Raw genomic sequence first — 11,056 nt, 5'->3', positions numbered from 1 at the left:
CCTAGAGGGCACTGCGCTAAGTGAAATAAGTCAGACGGAGAAGCACAAACGACCAGATGGTTTCACTTACACATGGAATCTAAAGAACAAAAATAAATGAACGCACAAGACAGAAAACAAACTCACAGATGCGGAGAATAAACTGATGGTCCCCAGATGGGCGGGGGCGGGGGCTGCGTGGAGATGGGGTGGGGTTAGGAAGTGCAGAATGGCAGCTACAGAACAGTCACAGGGATGTGAGATGCGGCACATAAAATACAGGCAGGAACACTGTGATTACGCGCACGGCGTCGGGGGGACCAGACTCACCGGGGGTCCCTGCGTAAGTTACATAAACGTCTAATTACCAAGGTGTGTGCCTGGCACTCGTATAATATTGGATGTCAACTATAATTGAAAAATGAATTTTAAAAATAAAAGAAATAAACTAACTAAAAAGAAGGGAAACCCTGCCATTTATGTCGACGTGGATGAACCTAGGAGGCACATTCATTGTGAAATACAGCAGTTGCGAAAGGACAAATATTATATAATCCCACTTACGCGAGGTATCTAAAATACTCAGACCCGTGGAAGAGAGGGTGATTGCCAGGGGCTGAGGGGAGGGAGAAATGAGGGAGTTATTTTTCAATGACTATAAAGTTTCGGTTAAGCAAGTAAGTTCTAGAGATTTACTCCTTAGAACCTGTAATTAACGATAAGGTGTCGCACACTTTAACATACATTACGGGGGCGGAGCTCATGGTAAGTGTTCATAACAAACCACACACACACACACACACACACACACACACACACACACAGTTTCCATGAAAGTTTTTGGAGCTGATGGGTATGTCTCGCATCTTGATTGCGGGGATGTTATTACAGGTGTGCGCGTGTGTCCAAAATCATCAAGATGTACCCATTCCATGTGGACGTTTCTGTACACCAACTACTCCTCAACAAAGAATTCAAAAAGGTGGTAAGGAAGCTTGAACAAGGAAAAGAACGTAAGAACCTGAGGATACTAAATGGCCCTGAAGCCCGTGTGGAAAACAAGGAAGAACCGGCCCCTCGCCGCCGACAATGGCAAGACGACAGGCCGAAAGCCTCGTGGCCGGAGGCGGTGCGGACACACTGTTGCCCTCTGCATTCACGAAGGGTCCCCAGTGACGGGCCGAATCATAACGGTTTGCTCCAAATTACACACGCGGCGAACCGCACGGCTGGTTTCAACCCTGTTGATAGTTAAAGCAAAGATTCTAATTTATAACTGTTAAATTAAGAAAATTTTCCATTCCTTAAATGAAAATTTAATGCGCATGACTTTCTGCGAGTCTTGCGTCTTGTAGAAAACGATGCGGCGATGCGAGGGCTGGTTAGTGGCGACGGGCCTATTGCGGTTGGAAAGCCGCTGACATTTTAATCAAATGCCATAAAAACATTTCCATGCGTTTCCCCAGTGACGCTACCCCATAAAATGTATCTTATAATGAAATCAGTCAAAAATGGGAAAAACACCAATTCATACCCAGACCTTCAACGTAGCATTATTTAAAACGACCCTGAAGAACCGGAAGCAGCCAACATATCCAACAACAGGGTCCAATGATTAACTGAATAACGCCCCCCCCCCCAACGGATCCACATGTTGTCTGGAAAAATAATTATTAGGACTCTCTAGCAGTTGGGAAAAGGCTTATGAAATTGCTGCTAGGTGAAAATCAGAATATAAATTATACAGAGCAATCATTTCGACTACTCAGGAAACATTCATATGCAAAAAGGACTAGCCAGGCACACAAACAATATTAGAACATGTATTATGAGTGTGGCATTAAAATTCATTTGATGGGGGAGACAGAGCCACGGGAGGCGAGCAGAGGAGAGGGAAGAAAACCAGTCCTGAGGCGGAGTCGGGGAGGGGGGCTGTTGCCAGGGACACTGGTTACCAGGCTCCCGAAACTGTGTAAATGAGATTTGATGAAATTCTAAACCGAGGCAAAGGCTGCGGGGATAAAGGAGGACGGAATACTGAGGTTATTATTTGTTTCCAAAGAGAAAGAACCCATGTCAGAGGGAGGCGTGAATTCTTCTTCTCCAGAAAAAAAATAAAACGCAGAAAGTCAATGTTCCGTGGGCCTTCGAACTAGTCCAACAGATTGGAACAATACTAAGTCCCATCTGTTAACCCCTTAACCAGTGGCAGGCAGTTGCCCCTTGCCATCCGCGGTGCGGCCCATGACACTGCTTCCATTGACGTCAGGCTAACGGGGCGCAGCAGGCTCAGCGCCTCGTCGCACATCACAGCCAGGGCGGCGAGACTGAGAAGCCCCGGACAGCGGCCCGGGCCCAGGCCCAGCCCGAGCCTGAGCCCCTCCCCCTCCCCCTCGCTGTCTCTGTCTCTCTCCATCTGTCTTGTCTGTCTCTGTCTCTCTATCTCTAGCTCTCTTTCTGTCTCCCTCCATCTCTGTCTGTCTGTCTCTCTCCATCTCTGTCTCTGTCTGTCTCTCTCTGTCTCTCTTTCTCCCTGTGTCTCTCTCCATCTCTCTCTCTCTCTGATTCTTCCTTTTCTCTTCTCCTTCCCCATTGGAGTCATAGTCCCAGAGCCCCTGGCCTTGTCGATCCACTGTCCTGGAGACTGGGCTTGGCAGCATGTGCCTCTTGAGAAGGTAGACGTCTAGCAGGTGCCTAGGGATGGAGGAGACTCTGGAGCTGCCTCCTGAAGTGAAGTGAAGACGAGACTGGGGGCCAGGCCGCCCTTCCCGTCCTCGCTGGGGACGGGCAACGGGGGCCGAGAGTGGGGGGGCGGTGGCCGACCTGTAGGGGTGCCCAGAATGTGGCCCTTTGTCCATGGGGAGGGAAGGAGCACAGCCTTGTCCCCCTCAGCAGCTCCGACCTGGGCAGGCACTGGTGGGCGAGGGGGCAGGCCCGGGACACCTGCTCGGACATGCCAGGGCAGGGCACAGGAGGTGGGGCCGGCACAGCGGGGGAGGCGTGCGGCAAGCGGTGAGGCAGCGCGCCCCCAAAACAGTCCCTGCATAGACGACGCGCCCCCAAAACAGGCACCGTGTAGACAACGCGCCCACAAAACAGGCCCTGCGTAGACGACTCCCCCGAGAGGCTCCGAGTCCAGGCTGGATTCGAGCCAGGGTTATAAAGATGTTTTGTTTCTATTCTGTGCTATTCAAAATCCATAACACAGTCTGTACTATTTATGTAAAACTGAACGAAAATGCAACGCCCTGACTTGCCCCGCCTCGCGGGCCCACGGGTGCCCACATGGGCCCTGGGCCCCGGGCTGAGGGTCCCGTTCCATCTCGCGGGCCCACGGGTGCCCACACGGGCCCGGGGCCCCGGGCTGAGGGTCCCGTTCCATCTCGCGGGCCCACGGGTGCCCACACGGGCCCGGGGCCCCGGGCTGAGGGTCCCGTCATGGCTGCCTGCACGCAGGCGCTCGCTCTTTTCATCTTTTGCGCGTGTAACCTCGTGAGTCACGAACCGAGGTCCTCTCCTGTGAAATGACCCTTAAACCTGGAATGTTGCTCAAACAGTGCATAACTGGCTCGACCCCATGCTCGGGGCCTGGAGAAGGCCAGCTGTGTCTGGACCGGCAGAAAAACAATCACGAGACTGGCTTGATTTTCAACTACTGTCCTAACCCAGAAACGGTGACAAGATGAACAGGCGAAACAATAAGAAGGAGAGATTATCAGTCCCACGTGTGGTTAAACAACAGGTAGTTACGATCCCAGCCTTATCAATAAGCAGAAGGCCGACAAAGGACAGGAACAACCCTTTTAAATGACACTGTAGATTATAAGGTGGTCGGCCTCATTGGTCATCAAACACACTTAAACTGAAGAGATGAGTTGCCAGCATGTGCTGATGTGAGTGGAAAACTTGGCTCCAAACTTGTGGAAATGTATGTGAGGACCAAAAAAAATCCAATTATATCCTTTAACACAGCAATTACATTTGTAGAAACACGTAGATTGTGTTCACAAATGAGGATATATGTTGTGACAACTGATACTAGCAAAAATTGAAAAAATCTTAAACTTCCATCCAAAAAATATGTTTTTAATATTCTCTGCCTGGTTAATATAATAAAGTGTTGAGTAGTCTTTAAAGTATGTGAGATAGTGACATGGAAATAACTCTCAATATGACAAGTAACATAAAAACATATAACTCTATTATCCCATTGTTTTTATAGTAAACACACTGGAAATACATAAACTAAACCACAGTTATAAAGGAAAAGTAATTACTATTTTCTCTTTACATGCATCTAGTTTGTCCTTGTTATATGCACTTTAAATGTGTAAATATAAAGCAATATTTTACCTTGAAGAAAAGAAACACTTAAAAATGGGTGAAAACAGAAAAAAAAATCAGGACACTAAATAATAAATAGAAGGAAAATGTCTCACCTTCCGAATACCCAAACGAAGACCCAGAGCGCTGCGCTGTTCCCACGCGTCCGGCCGTCGGGAGCTGGGAGCACGTGCTGCCGAGGCGCCGAGACCGACACCTGCGTCTCCCCCCGGGCAGGTGCAGGGCAGGTGCGGGGCAGGTGCGAGGCAGGTGCGAGGCAGATGTGAGGCGGGCCCGGGCAGGTGCACGGAAGGCGCCTCCCCTGCTTTTTCTGCGATGGCTCACGTCCGGGCACCAGGCTGAGGAAAGCGGCGAGGGACGAGGCAGTGGGATGTCACCGGGATGTCACCCTCGGTTGCTCGAAGACCACCTGAAATAAAAAGGAAAGAAAAAGAGTCGATAAATAGAGCTGTCCAATCACCGCATAGCGTGTTTCTGCAGAATTTCTGAGTCAGCAAGGTCCGGCAGCCCAGACACCATCAGGATTCGGCCTCCCGAACACGGGACGAAGGTGGACAGGCTGCAACGGGGGGCACGGTGTACCCGAGAATCAACTTTTACTGCTTCAGAGTCTCCCAGGGGCCAAGATTCTTCTCTAATGTAAACAACTGACTTAAGAGCTCCTTGCTCTGTGCCCCGGAAAATCACTTCAGCCTGTGTTCCTTCCATTCGCATAACCCCTAGTCTGGCCGTCAGTCCCACGTGCAGAAAAAGAAATTTCAGAGGAAGAAGAAACGAAGGGCATGTGAAGCCTCAGTTCAGAAAGAGGAAAAGGATGTAACTTCTCCCCACTGACAGGAACTGTTTCAGGACCCAAGAGTTCAAAGAAAAATGATATATAACCACATGTATTCATAAAATACTATATTTACATGAAAAGGGAACAGAAAGTCCAAGCTCACAATTCACAAAACAAGTCTCCCCAGAGGTCATCATTTTTCCTTTGGTTTTAGCGTAACGTTAATCTATAGGTGACTTGTGGCAAGTCACACATGGACAGCGAGATTGCAGACTTCGTTTAATTGATTATGGCCTGGTGTCCACGCAGTGACCGTCGCCAAGCAAACCGAAGGCAGAGGGGCTCGGCGAGGCGGCCGGTTTCTCTAAGTAAGCACGTTTGGCTGGAAGAGCCGTCGCGAAGACAGAAAGATGTTATTCTTTGACTTTTGACTCCAAAACACACTGTGAAATCTAAAGCCCCCAGATTTCGCGTTCCAGCTGGAAAACGAAACCAAATGTAAGAACAACTGCCTGTTTAGAAGCTTAGAGGATTTTTAAGAATTCAAAATGATAATACAAGTTTATTAACTTTGTTCATCTCGATAAAAAAAATAAAATCCTGGGATCGAGTAAGGAAAAAATTATATGTTTTTCCAATGGGCTTCAGCTCTGGAATTAGAAGCGAAAGAGCCAAAATTTTATGGCTTGAGAAACACATGCACGTGAGGAAAATACTCAGGGGACACCATCTGAAAAATGAGACTTGACACGGTGTGACCCTGACATAGATGGAAAACAATGTTTCTTCCCAGCAGCCATACCGGAAGAACTCCTAATTCACCGAGTTATGGGTGAGAACAGAGATTTTAAAAAATCCGTGAGCTCTGAGACAACTCCAAGCAGGCTGTGTGTGTCTCCGAAAACCAAAGATGTCATGTGAAAAATCCTGGAAATCTGATGAAAAGTGTAAACACACACATTCAAGAGGCTTAGTGAACCCAAGGAGAAGAAACTTAAAAGAAAATGACGTCAATGCTCCTTGTAATCAAAACACCCAGACCCAGCGATAGAAAGCTTAAGAGCACCCAGGGGACACGGAGACACATCACGGCCAGAGGAAGCAGGACGAGGTGGTGGCAGACGCGCCCTGGGAGTCCGCACCACCGCAAAGACGCCCTTTCAAGCAGAGTCTTCCCTCGTGCACGCGCTCCACGGCCTCAGGTGCCCAGGTCCAACCCTGGTCTGAAAACATTAAATGGAAAACTCCAGAAATAAATCATTAAATGAGTTTCAAATTGCGAGCAGGCCCGAAGGGTGATGAAATCTTGTGCCATCCTACTCCATCCTGCCTGGGACATGAATCGTCCTTTTTTCTAAGGTCACCACAGCCCATATACACTACCCAACACTTAGTCACTTAGTGGTCGCCTCATTTATCAGATCAGTTGTGTGTGTGTGAGTGTGTGTGAAAGAGAGCGAGCGACAGAGCGCATACTGCTGTACTTGTTCTATTGTCTTACTACTTACTCTACCTAGTTTATACATTGAACTTTATAAGAAGTACAAACGTACAAGAAAGACATAGTGTCCATAGGCTTCAGTACTATTCAGTTTCCAGTGTCCGCTGGGACGTCCCTTGCAGAGGAGGAGGACTTCTGTACTAAAAGAAGACAAAACTAACGTAGAATTTTACACACAGTGGGGGGAAAAAGCTTTCAAAAAGAGGCGGGACAAAGATGCGTTCAGACTCATGCAAAAGCTGAACGAAGGGAGTGACATCCGGGACGCCGCGGAGTGGGGAGCTGGGGTATTTCCTTCCCCTGCAGCAACTATAAAACCGGCGAGAACACGCAGATCTACTCGCTCAGAATTTCAGAACCTGAACGAAAACCTGCAGCAGGAGGGGAGCGCTTGCTGAGGAGGGGACCGCCGCGTCGCGGTTGCAGACCGCCGCGCCGTGGGTGCTCACCTGCCTCCACGCGCCACGGGGGCGAGGCTCCTCGCGTGCCTCGCTCAGGGGGGACGCGTGGACGCTGTGACAGGGAGACGGGCACTGTGCCCTCTGGGCCGGCAGGCAGGTCCTTGATGGAGCATGGGCCGACATTTGCTTTCCCACGCTCGGCTAGGGGGGCTGGATGTAAAGAGACGACGCACACATCGGGAGAAGATAGCCTCAGATTTTCTATCTGCTAAGTGTCTGGCATGCAGAATGGATCATGGCCCCCTCTGACTCAATGACAAAAGCAGAAACAACTCAGTTTTAAAAACTGGTAAAGTGTTTGCATAGATGTTTCTCTAAATCACCTATGGAAATTGCCGATACGCACACGAAATGATTCTCAGGATCCTCAATCAGTAGGAAATGCAAATCCGTGTCACAATACAATGCCACGTGCCATCAACTGGGGCGGCGACCAATGAAAAGAGGGAGAGCACAGCAAGTGTTGACAAGCACACAGGGAAACTGGGGCCCCTGTAAGGTGGTGGCGGGTCTCGGCCGCGCCGCCCTGAGCACGCCCGATCCCGCCTGATCTCGGAAGCTGAGCAGGGGCGGGCCTGGCGAGTACTTGGATGGGAGGCCGCCCGGGGAAGACCAGGTGCCGTGGGCGTAAACAATCAAACAGGAAGGGATTGTAAGCGGACAAGGTCCTTGCAGTCTGTGAGGTCGACCAAGGGTTGCCTTGCTTACAAAAAATAAAATAAAAATAAAGTGATGGTGGGAATGTAACAGAAAGTGCTGACAGCTCCTCACAAAGGTACGTGTTAGTGAACCTGACTATGGTAATCATTTTGCAATGTAGGTGATGGAAACTGATGAATTGATTCTAAAATTCCTCTTGATACACAAAGAACCCAGAATAGCTGAAAACAACCCTGAAAAGGAAGAATGAAGATGAAATACGAATGGTACCTCATTAGAAGATTTATGATAACTGAGTACCAGTCAGGACCAGGGGGGTGTCGGTGTAAACTAGATCAGATCAGCGGCACAGAGCTGAAAACGCATGCGAGGAGTGGCAGCTACGTCGAAAACTGAATTTTGACAAAGTTACAAAGACAATTCTGTATCAAGAAAAAGTCTTTTTAAAAGACTGAACTTCAATCCATAACTTACACTTTATACAAAATTTGAATCAAAATTGATCATTATAAAATATGCCATTTTCATTGTAAGTGCACCCTAAAATCACACCTACTACTGTAACTTCTAGAAGAAAGCAGGGGAAACTGTAATACCTCAGGCTGGGAAAAGATTTCTTAGCTAAGACACCAAAATGTGCAGTCCCTTACAGGAGAAACTGATAAACTGGAGTTTATCAAAATAAAAAGCATTCTGCTCTCAAAAAAACCCTCTTAAGAGAATGAAAGACCAGCTGTGCCTAAGATAAGATATTTCCAAAGCGGCCTTTCCCAAGGGTGATAGATACATGGTTGAGAACATGAAAAGTTCTCAGTTTCATCAGCCGCCAGGCAAATGCCATCCAAACTGCCACAAGCTGTCGCGGCAGCCCCATCGGACCGCCCACGTGGAAACGCCTGGACCACGCACAGGAGGAAATGGTGCCCTCAGGCACTGCTAGGGGGAATGCAAAATGTTACAACTGTGGGAAAACATTTTGACAATGCACTTAAAAGGTAAACATCCACCTACCAAGTATTCCACACATTCCGTTTCTAGGAAGAGACATGCAGGTATGTCTCCAAGCAAACTCTTTCACAGAAGTGTTCACGGTGATTTAATCTGTAATAGATGTTAACTAGAAACAATTCATATTATCGGCAAAGGTAAAATAAAGCGTTTAAATGGTTAAGCAAAGTGGTTAAGCACGTGCAGGTTGTGGTGTATTCAGGCAACATAATTTTGCTCAACAGCGTAACCTCTCGGTATGCACTGCAGTTTGGATGGATCTCAGAATAACTACACCGAGTGAAGAAAACCAGACAGGAAAGAGCGCATACCACATGATTCCGTCCATACGAAATTCTGAAAACGTGCACTCGCCCACACGGACAGGGCACAGCACTGCAATCCCTTTCAAAACACCAAGGGCATTTTCGTCAGAATTAGAACAAATAGTCTTAAAATTTATATGGAATCACGAAAGACCAGAGAGCCACAGTAACCTTGAGAAAGAAGAACAGAGTGAGAGGTATCGCACGCCCTGATTTCAAACTATGCAACGAAGACAGACTAAGAACCGAAACGGCACTAGCACGAAAACGGACACGTGGGTCGACGGAACAGAAATAAACCCCGTCTATGTGGCCATTTAATCTGTGACAGGGGAAGAAAAAACATACAGTAAAGACAGCCTCTCCAGTAAACGGTGCTAGAAAAACTGGACAGATACACGCGAAAAATAAAACCGGATGGCTTTCTCACACCATACCCAAGAATAAACTCGAAACGGATCGCAGACTCAAACGTAAGACCTGAAACCATAACACTCCTAGGAGAAAGCTCAGGCGGTGAGCTCTCTGCCATGCTCTTAGAAATATTTTCTGATACGTCTCCTCGGGCAAGAGGAACAAAAAATAAACGAATGGGACGACATCAAACTAAAAAGTTTTTGCACAGCAAAAGAAACTGTCAACAAAATGAAAATGCAACCTACTGAATGACAGAAGATGTTCATCTATAATACATGTGATAAGGGGTAATATCCAAAACTTGTAAAGGACTCATACAGCTCAGTAATTGAAAATAAAACGATCCAATCGAAAATTTGGGCAGAGGACCTGAATGGCCATTTCCCCAAAGAGGACATGCACATGGGCCAACAGACATATAAAAAGATGCTCGATGGCACTCATCGTCAGAGCAACGCAAACCAAAACCACAATGAGGCGCCGCTTCCAACCTGTCAGGATGGCTGTTGCTGAAAATCCAACGAACAAGTGTTGGTGAGTATACGGAGGACGGGAGCCCTCATGCGCTGTTGGTGGGACTGCGAAATGGTGCCGCCACTGTGAAAAACGGCCTGGAGGTCCCTCACAGAAGGAAAAACAGAACTGCCTTACAGCCCAGCCATTCCAGTTCTGCATATTTATCCAAAGAAACCCAAAACACTGATTCGAAGAGACATATTCACCTCTATGTTCATTGCAATTCTATTTACAATTGCCAAAATGTGGAAGCAACCTAAGTGTCCACCAACAAATGAATAAAGTGCATATATATATAATGGAATATTACTCGGCAATAAAAAAGAATGAAATCCTGCCATTTGCAAGAACATGGATGGACTTAGAGGGCACTATGTAAGTGAAATAACTCAGAAAGTGACAAATACCACGTGATTTCGCTTATATATGGTACTTATAAACAAAACAAGCAGACTCACAGAGAGAAACTGACGGCCGTGAGAGGGGAGGGGTGACAGGGACTCCGGTCTGTGGCAGTGTGACAGCTTTTCGCGGGGCGATGATCACGTTGCAAGATTTGCAAGGGTCGAATCCCTACGTCGTACACCCTGAACCTAACGTGACACTGTACCCAGAAGTAACAGATGAAGACAGGACAAACAGGGATGGCCGCAGACCAGCGTGCCCGATGCATGCACGTGCACGTGCACGCGCACGCGCACGCACACGCACGCACGCGCACGCGCAGATGCTGAACAAAACGCCAGCAGGCGGAGCCCAGCAACGTGCAGACAGAATCATGCGCCGCGCACGTGAGCCCGGGGTCTGCTGAGGGGATCCCGTCTCAGGAAGGTGCGCCCCGAGTTGGGGGGACCCCCAGACCAGCTGGAAGGAGGCCCGGACGGCCTGAGCCTGTCGTCAGTCTCTCTTCACGGCCCTGGTTGTTACTCGCAGCTGCTGTCGACCAGACGGCGTCCTGCCCGGCGCGGGCCGTGGCCGTGTGCGGGACGGCGGCGTTGCTGTCCTTACCCTCGCCACGTCTGAAAGGCATCGACACGTGTGTTCACGGGGACGCAGGTGTCACACTTCCATACGATGAGGGACCATC

The sequence above is a fragment of the Rousettus aegyptiacus genome, unplaced genomic scaffold (assembly GCF_014176215.1).
Source record: "Rousettus aegyptiacus isolate mRouAeg1 unplaced genomic scaffold, mRouAeg1.p scaffold_m13_p_14, whole genome shotgun sequence".
NCBI lineage: Eukaryota > Metazoa > Chordata > Mammalia > Chiroptera > Pteropodidae > Rousettus > Rousettus aegyptiacus.
Note: the sequence above shows the minus strand (reverse complement) of the source record.